Below are 12,951 nucleotides of genomic sequence, written 5' to 3'. Positions count from 1 at the left end.
CCAATGATACATTGATGTCAGTGACATCATCAGTGAGAGGCAAGTCTAGTGACTGGAATGACTTTGTCCTTTTAGATACAATCAACTCAGGTGTGTACTTCAACTGAGCATCCAGTATCTGGTCCACATGACGTCTCCATGTCTGATCTCCAACATCCACTGTGTACATCAGTGGTCCAGTTCTGTAGCTATCCTACCGGGTGTCCACTTGTCTTTTCAGTAATCACATGCTTGGACTTTCTGTCCAATCTCGAAGCTTCTTGCAGCGTCACTTGGCAACTGCTTGAACTGTTTGTTCTGCACTTCCCTCCGGAGATCTGGTTTCAGGAGGTCTAAGTGAGATCTCAGATTCCTGCTTATGAAATGAACAGCATTGAAGGTGTTTGATTTGTCATCATGTGAGCAGAGTTCCGATACACAAAAAGGAAGTTGTCCACCTTGTGCTGTAGAGAAATATTCTCCTTGACCATCGCTTTAATAGACTTCTTGTAGGCTTTCAGCTAACCCATTCGTTGCTGGGTGGTGAGGAGCTGACTTGATATGTTTGATGCCATTTTTTTCATGAATAGTCTGAACTCTTCTGACATGTACTGTTGTCACTCACAATTTGTTCTGATAAGCCAGTTCTGGAGAAGATAGTTCTCAGAGCAGGAACAGTCTTTTCTGATGTGGTTGACTTCATTGGTATGACCTCCAGCCACTTCAAATGAGCATCCATAGCAACCTTTGTCCAGTCAGGGAGAGTGAGGAGGTGATAGAGAGGAGCTATAGGCAGGTAGTCATCCCGGGACCTCAGGAGACAGAGAAGTGGATAACAGTCTGGAGAGAGAAGGGCAAGAAGCAGATGCTAGAAAGTACCCCAGTGGTTGTCCCCCTTAACAATAAGCATTCCTGCTTGAGTACTGTAGGGGGGAGGAATGGCCTACCTGAGGGAAGCAACAGGGGCTGCACCTCTGGATCAGAGTCTGGCCCTGTGGCTCAGTAGGGTAGGGAAAGGAAGAGGATGGCAGCGGTTATAGAGAACTCTATAGTTAGGGGGCCAGACAGGCGATTCTGTGGATGCAGGAAAGAAACGCAGATGGTAGTTTGCCTCCCAGATGCCAGAGTCCGGGATGTTTCTGATCACATCCATGGTATCTTGAAGTGGGAAGGAGAACAGCCAGAGGTCATGGTACATATTGGTACCAACGACATAGGTAGGAAAAGGGAGGAGGTTCTGAAAGCAGACATCAGGGAGTTAGGAAAGAAGCTGAAAAGCAGGACCTCAAAGGTAGTAATCTCACATGACAGTGAGTATAGGAATAGAATGAGGTGGAGAATAAGTGCATGGCTGAGGGACTGGAGCAGGGGGCAGGGATTCAGATTTCTAGATCATTGGGACCTCTTCTGGGTCAGGTGTGACCTGAACAAAAAGGATGGGTTGCACTTGAATCCGAGGGGGACCAATATCTTGGCAGGAAGGTTTGCTAAACCTACTGGGGGAGAGTTTAAACTAGAATCACTGGGGTGTGGGAACCGAACTGAAGTGATGGAGGAAAGGGAGGTTGGCTCACAAACAGAGAAAGCTTGGAGACAGTGTGAAAGGGAGGATAGGCAGGTGATAGAGAATGGATGTGCTCAGACCGATGGTTTGAGATGCGTCTATTTTAACGTGAGTATTATGAGTAAAGCAGATGAGCTTAGAGCTTGGATCAGCACTTGGAGCTATGATATTGTGGCCATTACAGAGACTTGGATGGTGCAGGGACAGAAGTGGCTCCTTCAAGTGCCAGGCTTTAGATGTTTCAGAAAGGATAGGGAGGGAGGCAAAAGGGGTGGGGGCATGGCACTGTTGATCAGAGATAGTGTCACAGCTGCAGAAAAGGAGGAAGTTATGGATGGGTTGTCTACGAAGTCCCTGTGGGTGGAAGTTAGGAACAGCAAGGGGTCGATAACTCTATGGTGTTATTTATAGACCACCCAGTAGTAACAGGGACATCGAGAAGCAAATAGGGAGACAAATTCTGGAAAGGAGTAATAATAACAGGGTTGTTGTGGTGGGAGATTTTAATTTCCCAAATATTGATAGGCATCTCCCTAGAGTGAGGGGTTTAGATGGGGTAGAGTTTGTTAGATGTGTTCAGGAAGGTTTCTTGACACAATATGTTGATAAACCTACAAGAGGAAAAGTTGTACTTGATCTGGTACTGGGAAATGAACCTGGTCAGGTGTCAGATCTTTCAGTGGGAGAGTATTTTGGAGGTAGTGATCACAATTCTATCTCCTTTACAATAGCATTGGAGAGGGATAGGAACAGACAAGTTAGGGAATTGGAGTAAGGGGAAATATGAGGCTATCAGGCAGGAATTTGGAAACATAAATTGGAAACAGATGTTCTCAGGGAAATGTCAGAAGAAATGTGGCAAACGTTCAGGGAATATTTGCATGGGGTTCTGAGTAGGTACGTTGCGATGAGGCATGGAAAGGTTGGTAGTGTACAGCAACTGTGGTGTACAAAGGTTGTTGTAAATCTAGTCAAGAAGAAAAGAAGAGCTTAAGAAAGGTTCAAAAAACTAGGTAATGATAGGAATCTAGAAGATTATACGGCTAGCAGTAAAGAGCTTAAAAGTGAAATTAGGAGAGCCTGAAAGGGCCAGGAGAAGGCCTTGGCTGATAGGATTAAGGAAAACCCCAAGGCATTCTGTAAGTATGTGAAGAGCAAGTGGATAAGATATGAGAGAATAGGACCAATCAAGTGTGACAATGGAAAAATATGTATGGAACTGGAGGAGACAGCAGAGGTACTCTTAAGTATCTTAAGAGGTACGTAAGTATTCTTAAGTGCATACTTAAGAATATGCATTCTTTGACATGGTGAAGATGGCCACTGCAATGGGTGTAACAGCATCTGTGGAGTTGCACTTACAGCTTTCTGGCATCCCGGCTAGCTTTTGGTCTAGTCTTCAATCTGTCTATCTATTCCAAACCACCACACGTAGCTCTGGGCAAGACTCTTCATCTTGACTGTAGACAGTTAATCTTAATGCAGATCCTCTAACACTCTGGTTCAAAGAGTTTAGAGGGAACCACAACATGAGATCCACACATCAGCGTTCTTTGACAGACCAACAGTTGGCCTCTTCGGGCTGAGAACTCTGGAAACATGAACTGGCCATCCTTGCAAGGTGATTTCATAGACTTTTTACAATGTTGGGTCATTCCTTGTTTCCCATTGTATCTTGGAATTTGTTACTGGCAACTGGTCCACCAATGCTGTGTGAAACACCTCTGCTGGGTCACAGTATGAAGACATCTCTTCTTCATTTGCCAGTAGTGGAAGATGTGACAAACCATCAGTGTTGCTGTGTTGTTTGGTACCCTTGCTCTTTATGTCATAACAGTGAGCTCCTAGGAATAGTGCCCAACATTGTAACTGGGTAGCGGTCATCACTGGAATTCCCTTCCTGGGACTGAAAATGGACACAAGGGGGTGTTGATCTCTCACTAGTTTAAACTTTTGTCTGTAGAGGTAGTGGTGGAACTTCTTTACTCCCCATACTAGACTAAGGATTTCTCAGTTGATCTGTGAGTAATTGTGTTCTGCACTCATAAGTGATCTTGTAGCAGACACAATCGGGTGTTCATATCCATCTTTCATAATGTGTGACAAAGTGTCTCCAATGCCATAAGGGGATGCACTGAACACCAGTCTATTGGGCAGGATGGGTCATAATGGGTGAGCAATTCATTGGATGTTATTAATTTCTTTGTTTCTTTGAATGCTTTTTCATATCTTTCTGACCATTCCACTTTGTTCCTGTCTGTAACAGTACATTCAATGGGTGCAGCACTGTAGCAATGTTTGGGAGAAACTAGTGTAGTAGTTTACAAGGCCCAAGTATGACCTGAGTTGTGACATATTTTCTGGGTTGTGTGCCTGTAGCACTCATATTTGTCTCACTTTGTGTGCAGACCATACTCACTCAGCCTGGTAAGCACTGTGCCAAGGTTCTGGAGGTGCCCTTCATCATTTTTACCATCACAATGATGTCATCATGGTGTTCCTGGGATATCTTGGAGAACTTTGTTTAATGTTCTTTGCCAAATTGCTGGAGCTGATGCAACAGCAAAGATGAGACGATTATACAGGAACTGTCCCTTGTGAGTGTTGATTGTGAGGGACTTCCTGCTTGACTCCTCAACCTGCACTTTCAGATAGGCTTGTGACAATTCAGTCTTTAAAAACCTCTTCCTGCCTGCCAAAGATGCAAAAATGTCTTCTATTCATGGCAGGAATACTGCACAGGACACTGCATTGTGTTGATGCTCATCTTGAAATCCTCACATATGCGAATGGCTCTGACCTTTCCTTTCTTCAGTCTGTTTTTGTCGATCTTCTTCAGCCACTCTTCAGTCTGCTTTACAGTGTCGGTGATGTTGGTGCTGTCCGTCATTGTTACATTAAACCACTTTACTAGTTTGTCCTCAATAGATGGAATGACTTCTCGCTGGACTTGAGGCTGAACTTGCTCATCACCTTGCCCTTTTTGATCACCATGCATCTGACTTCCTGGCCATGAAGGTCATCCTAGCCCAGGTAGTTACATTGTCCGGGGTTTCCAATACCCAGCTTGTATGGACATGGGTTACTGTAGTTACTGCAATGTCATCCATAAAGCCCAGTATTGAAAGTCGTCGGATGCCGGGCTCCAACACCGGGGCTCGGTTATGTCTGCTGTTGCTGATATGAGCAGGTTCATACCCATGACAAACAAGACGGGAGAGGTGGTACAGCCAGTTGGAATCACTTTTTGGTGGTCCTGCGGCGTGATTGTAAAGTTGGCTAAAGTGAAGCATAGCTTGAATCCCTCTAGGTAGCTGGAGATTGTGTCTCATGTTACTGGCAGGATATGGTAGTGGTTCAGGCCAGCCTGGATGAGGGTGTTTGGAACTGACCCATAGGTGTTGGCTAGATCTAACCAGATGACTGTTAGGTCGCCTTTCTCCTGCCTGGCTTTGCAGATCAATTGGCTGATTATTGAGGTGTTTTCAAGGCACCCAGCAAAACCCAGGATGCCACCTTTCTGGATGGATGTGTTAATATAGTGGTTCTCCCTTAAGTAAGAGGTCAGCATTCTTGCAAGCACTGAGAAGAATATCTTGCAGTCCACACTAAGGAGGGAGGTTGTCCTAAACTGGGTGATTGTTGAGGAATCTTCATTGGGAACAAAGCACCCTTCAGCCATTTTCCAGCTTGATGGGATAGAATCCAAATCATCTTCATTATCTTCCACAGCCTCCAGAGGTGTTTTGAGTATTTCTTATACATCTTGTAGGGTACACCACTTGGTCCTGGGATGGCAGGTGACTTCGCTCTCTTCCTGATATCCTGGACCTCCTGCCATGTGGGCTCAGCTCAGTTGCTGGCATTCTTGTTTGCAGGATTTTTGGATTGAATTCTGGTCCCTGATTCTTACAGGGATTGCTGTGTGATTCTCGCAGAAGTTCTTCCACCTCCTGCTTTGAGCTGGTTAGGGTGCCATACTTTCACTGGCAAGAGGAGCCCCTGTGAACCTGAACTGGTCTTTAACAAACTGCGCTCTCCTCTCTTTCTCCCCTCTTTGCTTTTGCAGCCGCTCCACCATCCTGAGCTTGCATGGCTGTCCCCGCAATTTGCTGCTTAGATCTTTGACACATTCTTTTCCATCAGGTGAATTGTTTTTGAATTGTTTGTTCAGGGTCTTTATCTCCCTTCTCAGTTCAATTCTGGCTCTCATGCCTTTGAGTTTACCATTTCCCTTCTCAAACACCTTCTCATTAGCATTAAGCAGCTGTGCCAGTCTCTGGTTAGTGCTACCATTTGGGCTGCCGTTTCCTGTTGCTGTCACACTGAGAGCTTTGATTGTGTGCCAGTCTAGTTGGATTTTTCTCAATCATTCACATCAGAAAAGTGTTGGCCCTTCATCTTTGAAGATATAAAGCTCTATCTGTTGTGTTTGGCCACCATACATCACATTTACTTTCACTTTGTCTTTGGGAGACACTTTCCCACCTGTGTAAGTCTTCAGCATCACTAAGGTCTTCTCTAATGGTTTCTTAGAAAACACTCTGTTGTAGTCAGCCTCTGGTATTATAGACAAAGCTGACCCTGTGTCCAGCTCCATTTTCAGTTATACACTAGACACATCTATTGTGATCCAGATGATTTTGTAATCTGCTTCAGTTATACAATGCAGTTCTAGGCATTTCAGTTCACCTTTGTCAGACACTATGTTGTCTGATTCTGTTTTACATTTGGTAACTTTATGCATTTGCTTAGTTTTGTGTTTGAGACTTTACACTTCGTAGTGCTTTTTGTTTGCCTTGCACACTCTCTCTATGTGACCTTGATTGAGACACTTTCTGCAGAGTTTTTCTTTGAATCATTTGAATCATGGGAGGATTTGCCACATCAATAACATCTTTGACTTTTTGCACAATTCAGGGACATTTTGTGCATTTTACATTCTAACCTCCTTTTCTGTAGTTCTGCTGCATCCTTTGCTTGCAGTCTCTAACAATATTGCAATGGTCAATGCCCGTTCGAAGATTAGGTCTCTTTGTCAGTAGCCTTGTTTGAGTGCTTTGACTATGTATGCCACATACCAGCCTATCCCTTAATGTATCAGAAAGTTCATCTCTAAAGTCTTTGTACTGGGAAATTTGTGCAGTTCCGTAATGTATTCAGAAATGATTTCATGTTTTGAATGATTCCTTTTGTAAAATCTGTATCTCTCAGCTATTTGCCAGAGGTTTAGGTTCTGAAGTGATTTTGTAAAATTCTATCAATTTCACCGAACTTCTTGCTTGCCAGCTTTTCATGAATTACTAAATTGCATAAGAGACTGTATGTTCTTGGGCCCATTGAGCTAAAAGGTGCAGGGGCTTTCTTTTTCTCCTCCAAGTTGTTCATGTTAAAGTACAGTTCGACCCTCTCAATACCTTCATTAGTGCTATCAAATTTGCCAGCTGAAGCCATTGCCATGCTATTTTCACTTTAAGTTCAGCACATCTTTCACTGTTAATAATTTATCCTTTGGCTTTCTCATGCTGTTTAACTCTCTCTGTTTCATCCCATAACTGTCAGTGCAGTTCGTGACATTTCCTGACATTCAAGTTTGTACTTGCCGCCAATTTGTTGTGTCCGTGCACAACTCCATCTATAAAAGCATGAATGCAGGAGATGACTTTAACTGATGCATTCACATTCTAAAAGAAATAGATCCATACATTACACTTACAGTTTTCAAACCATCTTCTTGGAGCACTTTCCCCTATAAGCAAAGAAAAATAGGAAGGTTTTCCTGTTTCTGCATTTGGAAGAGCATAGTTAATAGCTTTTATTTCCATTATCACCTCTGGTTGGGGGAGGGGGAAAATAAATCAGCTGCATTTATCATTCTTGTTCACCACACAATGAAGGAACAAAAAGGAACAAAAAAGATACACTCAGATATGACGCCTGGAGTATGAGGAATGAATGAATGAACGGGTGAATAAAACTTTTACTCTGGAAGGGGGCATGATAACATTTGAATGACTTGAGGGGAGAAATTAAGAGGGAAATTGTTAGGAAGTTGTCATTTCTCTAATTAACTCTTTCAGTGAGTTATATTCATTTCCATAGCAGTTTATCTCATCAGCAAGAATATGTTACAGGTTTTACAACAGACAGGCAATCTGCTCTAATAGATATACTGTCCAAGTGGTGCAGGTCAAAATTACTCTCCCATTAAAGTTACAGTACAGTAATGCTCCCCTACTTTACATTAAAAACATTCACCTTTAGAATTGTTCATGATCACACATTTACACAACCAAGACACCAGCTATTCAGTTATTTTACAATCTAAGCAGAACGTTATTTCATCACTTTTAAGATTCACTGTGATGTTTTTAAATATTCATTTCGTGATACAGCACAGCGACAGGCCCACAGCAACACACACAAAATGCTGGAGGAACTCAGCAGACACCTTCGGGCCATGACCCTTCATCAGGACTGGAAAGAAAATGAGAAGTCAGAGTAAGAAATTGAGGGGAGGGGAGGAAGGTGGTAGGTGATAGGTGAAACTGGGAGATGGGGAGGTTTGAAGTAAGGAGATGGGAAGTTGATTGGTGAAATAGAGAAAGGGTTGGAGAAGGGAATCTGATAGGAGAGAATAGAAGACCATGGAAGAAAGGGAAGGAGGAGGAGCACCAGTTGGCCATCCAACCCAACAAGCGTTCACCGCCCATGGGACCAACTAACTCACTAACCTGTACACCTTTGGAATATGGGAGGAAACCAGAACACCTGGAGGAAACAGGCAGAACATACAAATTCATTACAGGCAGTGGCAGCTTTGACTCTGGCACTGTAATAGCATTACACCTTGCCATCCAACGTAACATACTTTTCTCTAAGGGACAAATTCAATAGGTGCATTGACTTCCCAAAAAAATATAAAAATATGTAAATAAAATGTGGCATTCTGCATGCCACACCTTTTGACTGATGGTCTCAAAACTATATGCACTGATGGATTTACTTATTAATAACTCATATTTCAAATAATCAACCTTAATCAATAGAAAAGTTTCAAGAATCATTTTTTTCAAGGTAAGGATCAACAGACTATGGTTATATCTGGACTTGGATGGATCTTTCCAGTAATAAGAGGTATTTAGCCAGACACATGAACAGGCAAGGAATGAGGGATGTAGACCAAGTGCAGGCAGATGTGCTGTTTAAATTGGACCTATGACTGGCATAAACAAGGTGTGTAGAATGCTCCTTTGGTCAACATCCTCTGGATAGATCAGGAAACCAGATATTTCACTTCTTTTATGTTCTTTATGCACAGAAATGCAGGTTTTATGTATTTTGGATGTAAACATGGACTGTAGACTTTTTTCAATCTTATACTTTTTATATTCTGTGCTTTTCACCCGAACTTTCTCATTTTTTGTGTGCGGGGCAGGGGGATTTAGGGGTTGATGATTGTGCTGCCATTTGTTACTTTCCTGGTTCTGTGGTTATCTGGAAAAGAAGAACTCCAGAGCTGTATACTTTGATAATAAAATGAACCTTTAAACCTTTTGGGTCCTGTTTCTGTGCTGTACTGTTCTATGTACTAACAAATGTACTTGGCCTATATTAATGTCTGAAGTCTCATTAGAAGGACATAATCAGACAATAGTCAAGGAGATAGTTTTGGCTGTGGAGCCTAGTTGAGAAGGTTGATTTAAGGAAGATTTTAAAGGAGAAAGGGGTAAGTTTCTAGGAAGACTGATCTTTAAATTTAGAAGTGGGTGCAAGTGTAAAAAACTGCATATGGTGAAAATCTAAGATAAAAATAGAAAATGCTGGAAACACTCAGCAGGTTCTGACAAAGGTCTCCAAACTAGAACATTCACTCTGGTTCAGTTCCAATAGATATGGCCAAGTCATTGGGTATACTTAAAGTGGAGGTCGATAGGAAGAAGGCAGGAGAATAGGGTTGAGAGGGATGATAAATCAGCCATGATGGAATGGCAGGGCAGACTCAATGGGCCGAATGGCCTATTTCTCCTCCCATGTCTTATGGCCTTACCCTTCTTCTTGCTTGTAATTTTCCTGTGTTTTCTCATTAACCCATTAGGACTGGAGTAATAGCTTAGAAATACTAGATTTTGAGTCCAACAATTTACACAGAGATTCCTGCAATAAGGAAGTAAGCGCTCTTCTTTGCTCAGTTGAAACAGTATGCAGTTAATATCAAGGTCATAACTGCATACAAACAGACCCTTAACAGTTTTGTTACATATGCTATTCAAAGATACATGTGAAATAATTATAAACTGCAGGACGCAGTTTGGTCTGGAAATTTTTTTTTAAAAAAGCTGTTTTGAGTCTATTTCAATATTCTAAGCAGAACTTGGTACATTGAAGGTAATAAGCTTGAAAATTGAGCTCATGTACCAAATAACTTGATAGAGCTGATATAAAACACATTCAAGTTTAATTCCAAATCTACTACCTGTATATAAATATGCCTTGCCTTGCACCCTTAGCTCCAGGTGGAGTCGTCAGGGCGCCATCATGACAAGCTTTGCACCAGTCTGTTCCATCTGTCGCCATTGTGTGCCAGATCCTGGGTCACCACAAATGTTTTCCCAGTCTGTTCTTTAATGTTGTCCATCCATCTTTTCCTCTGTTTGCCTCTCCTTCTTTTCCCCTCCACAGTTCCTTGTAGAACGGTCTTTGCAAGGCCAGTGGATCTTGTTACGTGGACGTACCATCTCAGCCTTCTTTTCTTCACTGTCGTGAGAAGGTCTTCACGGGGGCCAACATGGTGCTGGATGGTCTTGCGGACCTGCTCATTTGTGATGTGGTCCAAGTATGAGATGCCCAAGATGTTGCGATAGCATCTCATCTCCAATGCCTGCATCTTCCTCTGTAGCCCTGCTGTGAGGATCCATGTCTCATATGCATACAGGAAGATAGAGAATACCAATGCACGCAGGAGTCTGATCTTGTACTTCATGGTGACATTGCTGTCCCTCCATATTGTCTTGAGTTTGGATAGTGCAGTCATTGTCTGTGCGGTTCTTGTCAGGACTTCTGGTCTTGATCCTTCATCACTAATGATTGCCCCCAGGTATTTGAACTGCTGCACTGTCTCAAGTTTCTGACCATGGACTGAGATGTCTGTTGTGATGGCACTGTTGGCATTTGCCATGAGTTTGGTTTTCTCGGCGCCTATTTCCATTCCAAACTTTGCGGAGGCTCTGTCAAGATGGCTGACCAGGTTGGCCGGTTCATCCTCTTTTCTTGCAAATCCATCAATGTCATCAGCAAATCTTAGGTTTGTGATGTTCTTCCCTCTGATGTTGACTGTGCCCACATGATCTTCAAGGGCATCACTCATGATCCATTCCAGGAAGACATTGAAGAGAGTGGGGAAGAGGAAGCAGCCCTGACAGACTCCTACAGAGGTATGGAACCACTCCCCAATGGTACCCTGAGTGAGTACTGCACTCATTGTCTTGGTGTAAAGCTGACGGATTGTATGAATCAGCTTCTGCCCCATGTTGAATTTCTTCATGGTAGCCCATAAGGTATTATGCCAGACTCTATCAAACGCCTTCTTGAAGTCTATGAAGACGTGGTAGAATTTAATAGTTCTATAGAAATATACAACTAACTTAATTCTGATTCAGAACAACCTTACAAAAATGAGGAAACCACATTATATTCAGATTTACTTTTTCCACTTCAATATTATGACATATGGTAGAAATTTTGCAATTGACAAATGAATGTAATCCTCTTTAAAATATCACACTTTCTCTCTGATTGTATTATTGTAAAAGTTTAATATTACTTGTACAGTGGATTCTGATTAATTGGGAGACAGCAGAACCAGTACACTTTGTTCCAATTTAGCAGCTGCCCCAATTAGCCAAAGTTTCAAGGGAATAGTTAAAAAAAACTATATGAAAGACATACTACCATTTAACTGAGTAAGAAGTTACTTATTTAAATGAAATACGGAATAAATGAGAACACTATCAAACTAATACAGTAGTATAAAACTATATTAGTTCCTAAAAGTTATTGACAGAGGAATTCATTCAATGTACGCTACCGTGTTTACTTGATTGACTGTAAATGAACAAAATTGGCACGGACACCTAATTCAAATAGTGGACTGTCTTCAAACAGAGCTTTTAATGATTGCATCCTCCAAATTGTCATTTTCATTGTAACATTCAAGATGATTGTTGATACCTTAAGCTCTTCATAGTTCCTAATTTGTTGAAGTAGTGAAATCATTTCATTTTCACTCCAGCCTTTTTGTAGCATCTCCAAGACTGAATGCTTGAAACCACAGTGAGCAAAACTGAATTGTCTTACTCATTATTACTCACCAGCTCTCAGTGAGAATAATCACTGTTTTTTTTACACAAGCATGCAGGTGACACTAGTTAAAAGCTGTTCACTTTAAGAACAGAGTAGTGTCTAGGCACCACATGAGGTGCACACAACTGACGTAGTTAGAAAATGTTCAGTATAATCGCCTGCCCCAATTTAGTAACACAGTGTCCCAAATAAATAAAGGGAACACTGGCTATTTTCTCAATCTGATTTTGTTCTTTAAGAGTTTTCCTAAATAAGTGGCTGCCCCAATTAGCCGATGGTCCAATTAACTGGAATCCACTTGTAACCCCCTGGGTCGCCTCAGGCTGGCTCAGCTCGTTCTTGTCTAGGGGGAGCAGCCTTCAGCCCCGCCAAACTGGGTAATCAGCTGGTGTGGATGCTGTGTGATGTCCCCGCCTCACCCAAAAACAGACAGTACACCATATGCGATTAAATGAGTACAATTTATAAAGGTTACTATAACTAAGTGATTAATAACGATACAGTATATATGAAGAGAAAATTAAAGAGAAGGCGCCAAACTTATCAAAGTCCAAACCACTTCGTGCACAGCCGTTGGAGCTCAATTTCTGAAGTCTTCTGGCCACCATTCGATCCCCTCCGAACTCCTTGACTCGCAGCTCAGGACCCTCCGAACTCCTCGGACTCTCCAAACAGCTCAGGACCCTCCGAGTGGTCAACCAAGCACATCTAGCTTCATTCCCCCCCCCCTCCTTGGAGAATCTCCCGGCCTCGGACCCCCCTTTGGGGTCCGATCCTCGCCCAGCTTAGAGCATTGCGTCCTCTCTCTCGACCCCCTCGCGCTGATCTCCCCAAAAGCCCGTCAACAAAAGCTTACAGACTCAGAAGAAAGAACATTAATCCCCATTTGGTTTACAAAGGAATACCATTCTCGTTATCAGTAAATTAGCATTCCTGCTAGTTAACAAAAAAGAAGAAACCCTCTTTACACTCTCCCTCCACCAAATAAAAGTCATGTCCTCATGACTACTAAATAACTCGCCACCTTTCCTGCCAACACACCGTAA

The sequence above is a fragment of the Hypanus sabinus genome, chromosome 7 (genome assembly GCF_030144855.1).
Source record: "Hypanus sabinus isolate sHypSab1 chromosome 7, sHypSab1.hap1, whole genome shotgun sequence".
In the NCBI taxonomy this organism is placed as follows: Eukaryota; Metazoa; Chordata; class Chondrichthyes; order Myliobatiformes; family Dasyatidae; genus Hypanus; species Hypanus sabinus.
The sequence above is the reverse complement of the archived record's forward strand: the minus strand, read 5'-3'. Positions refer to the sequence as shown.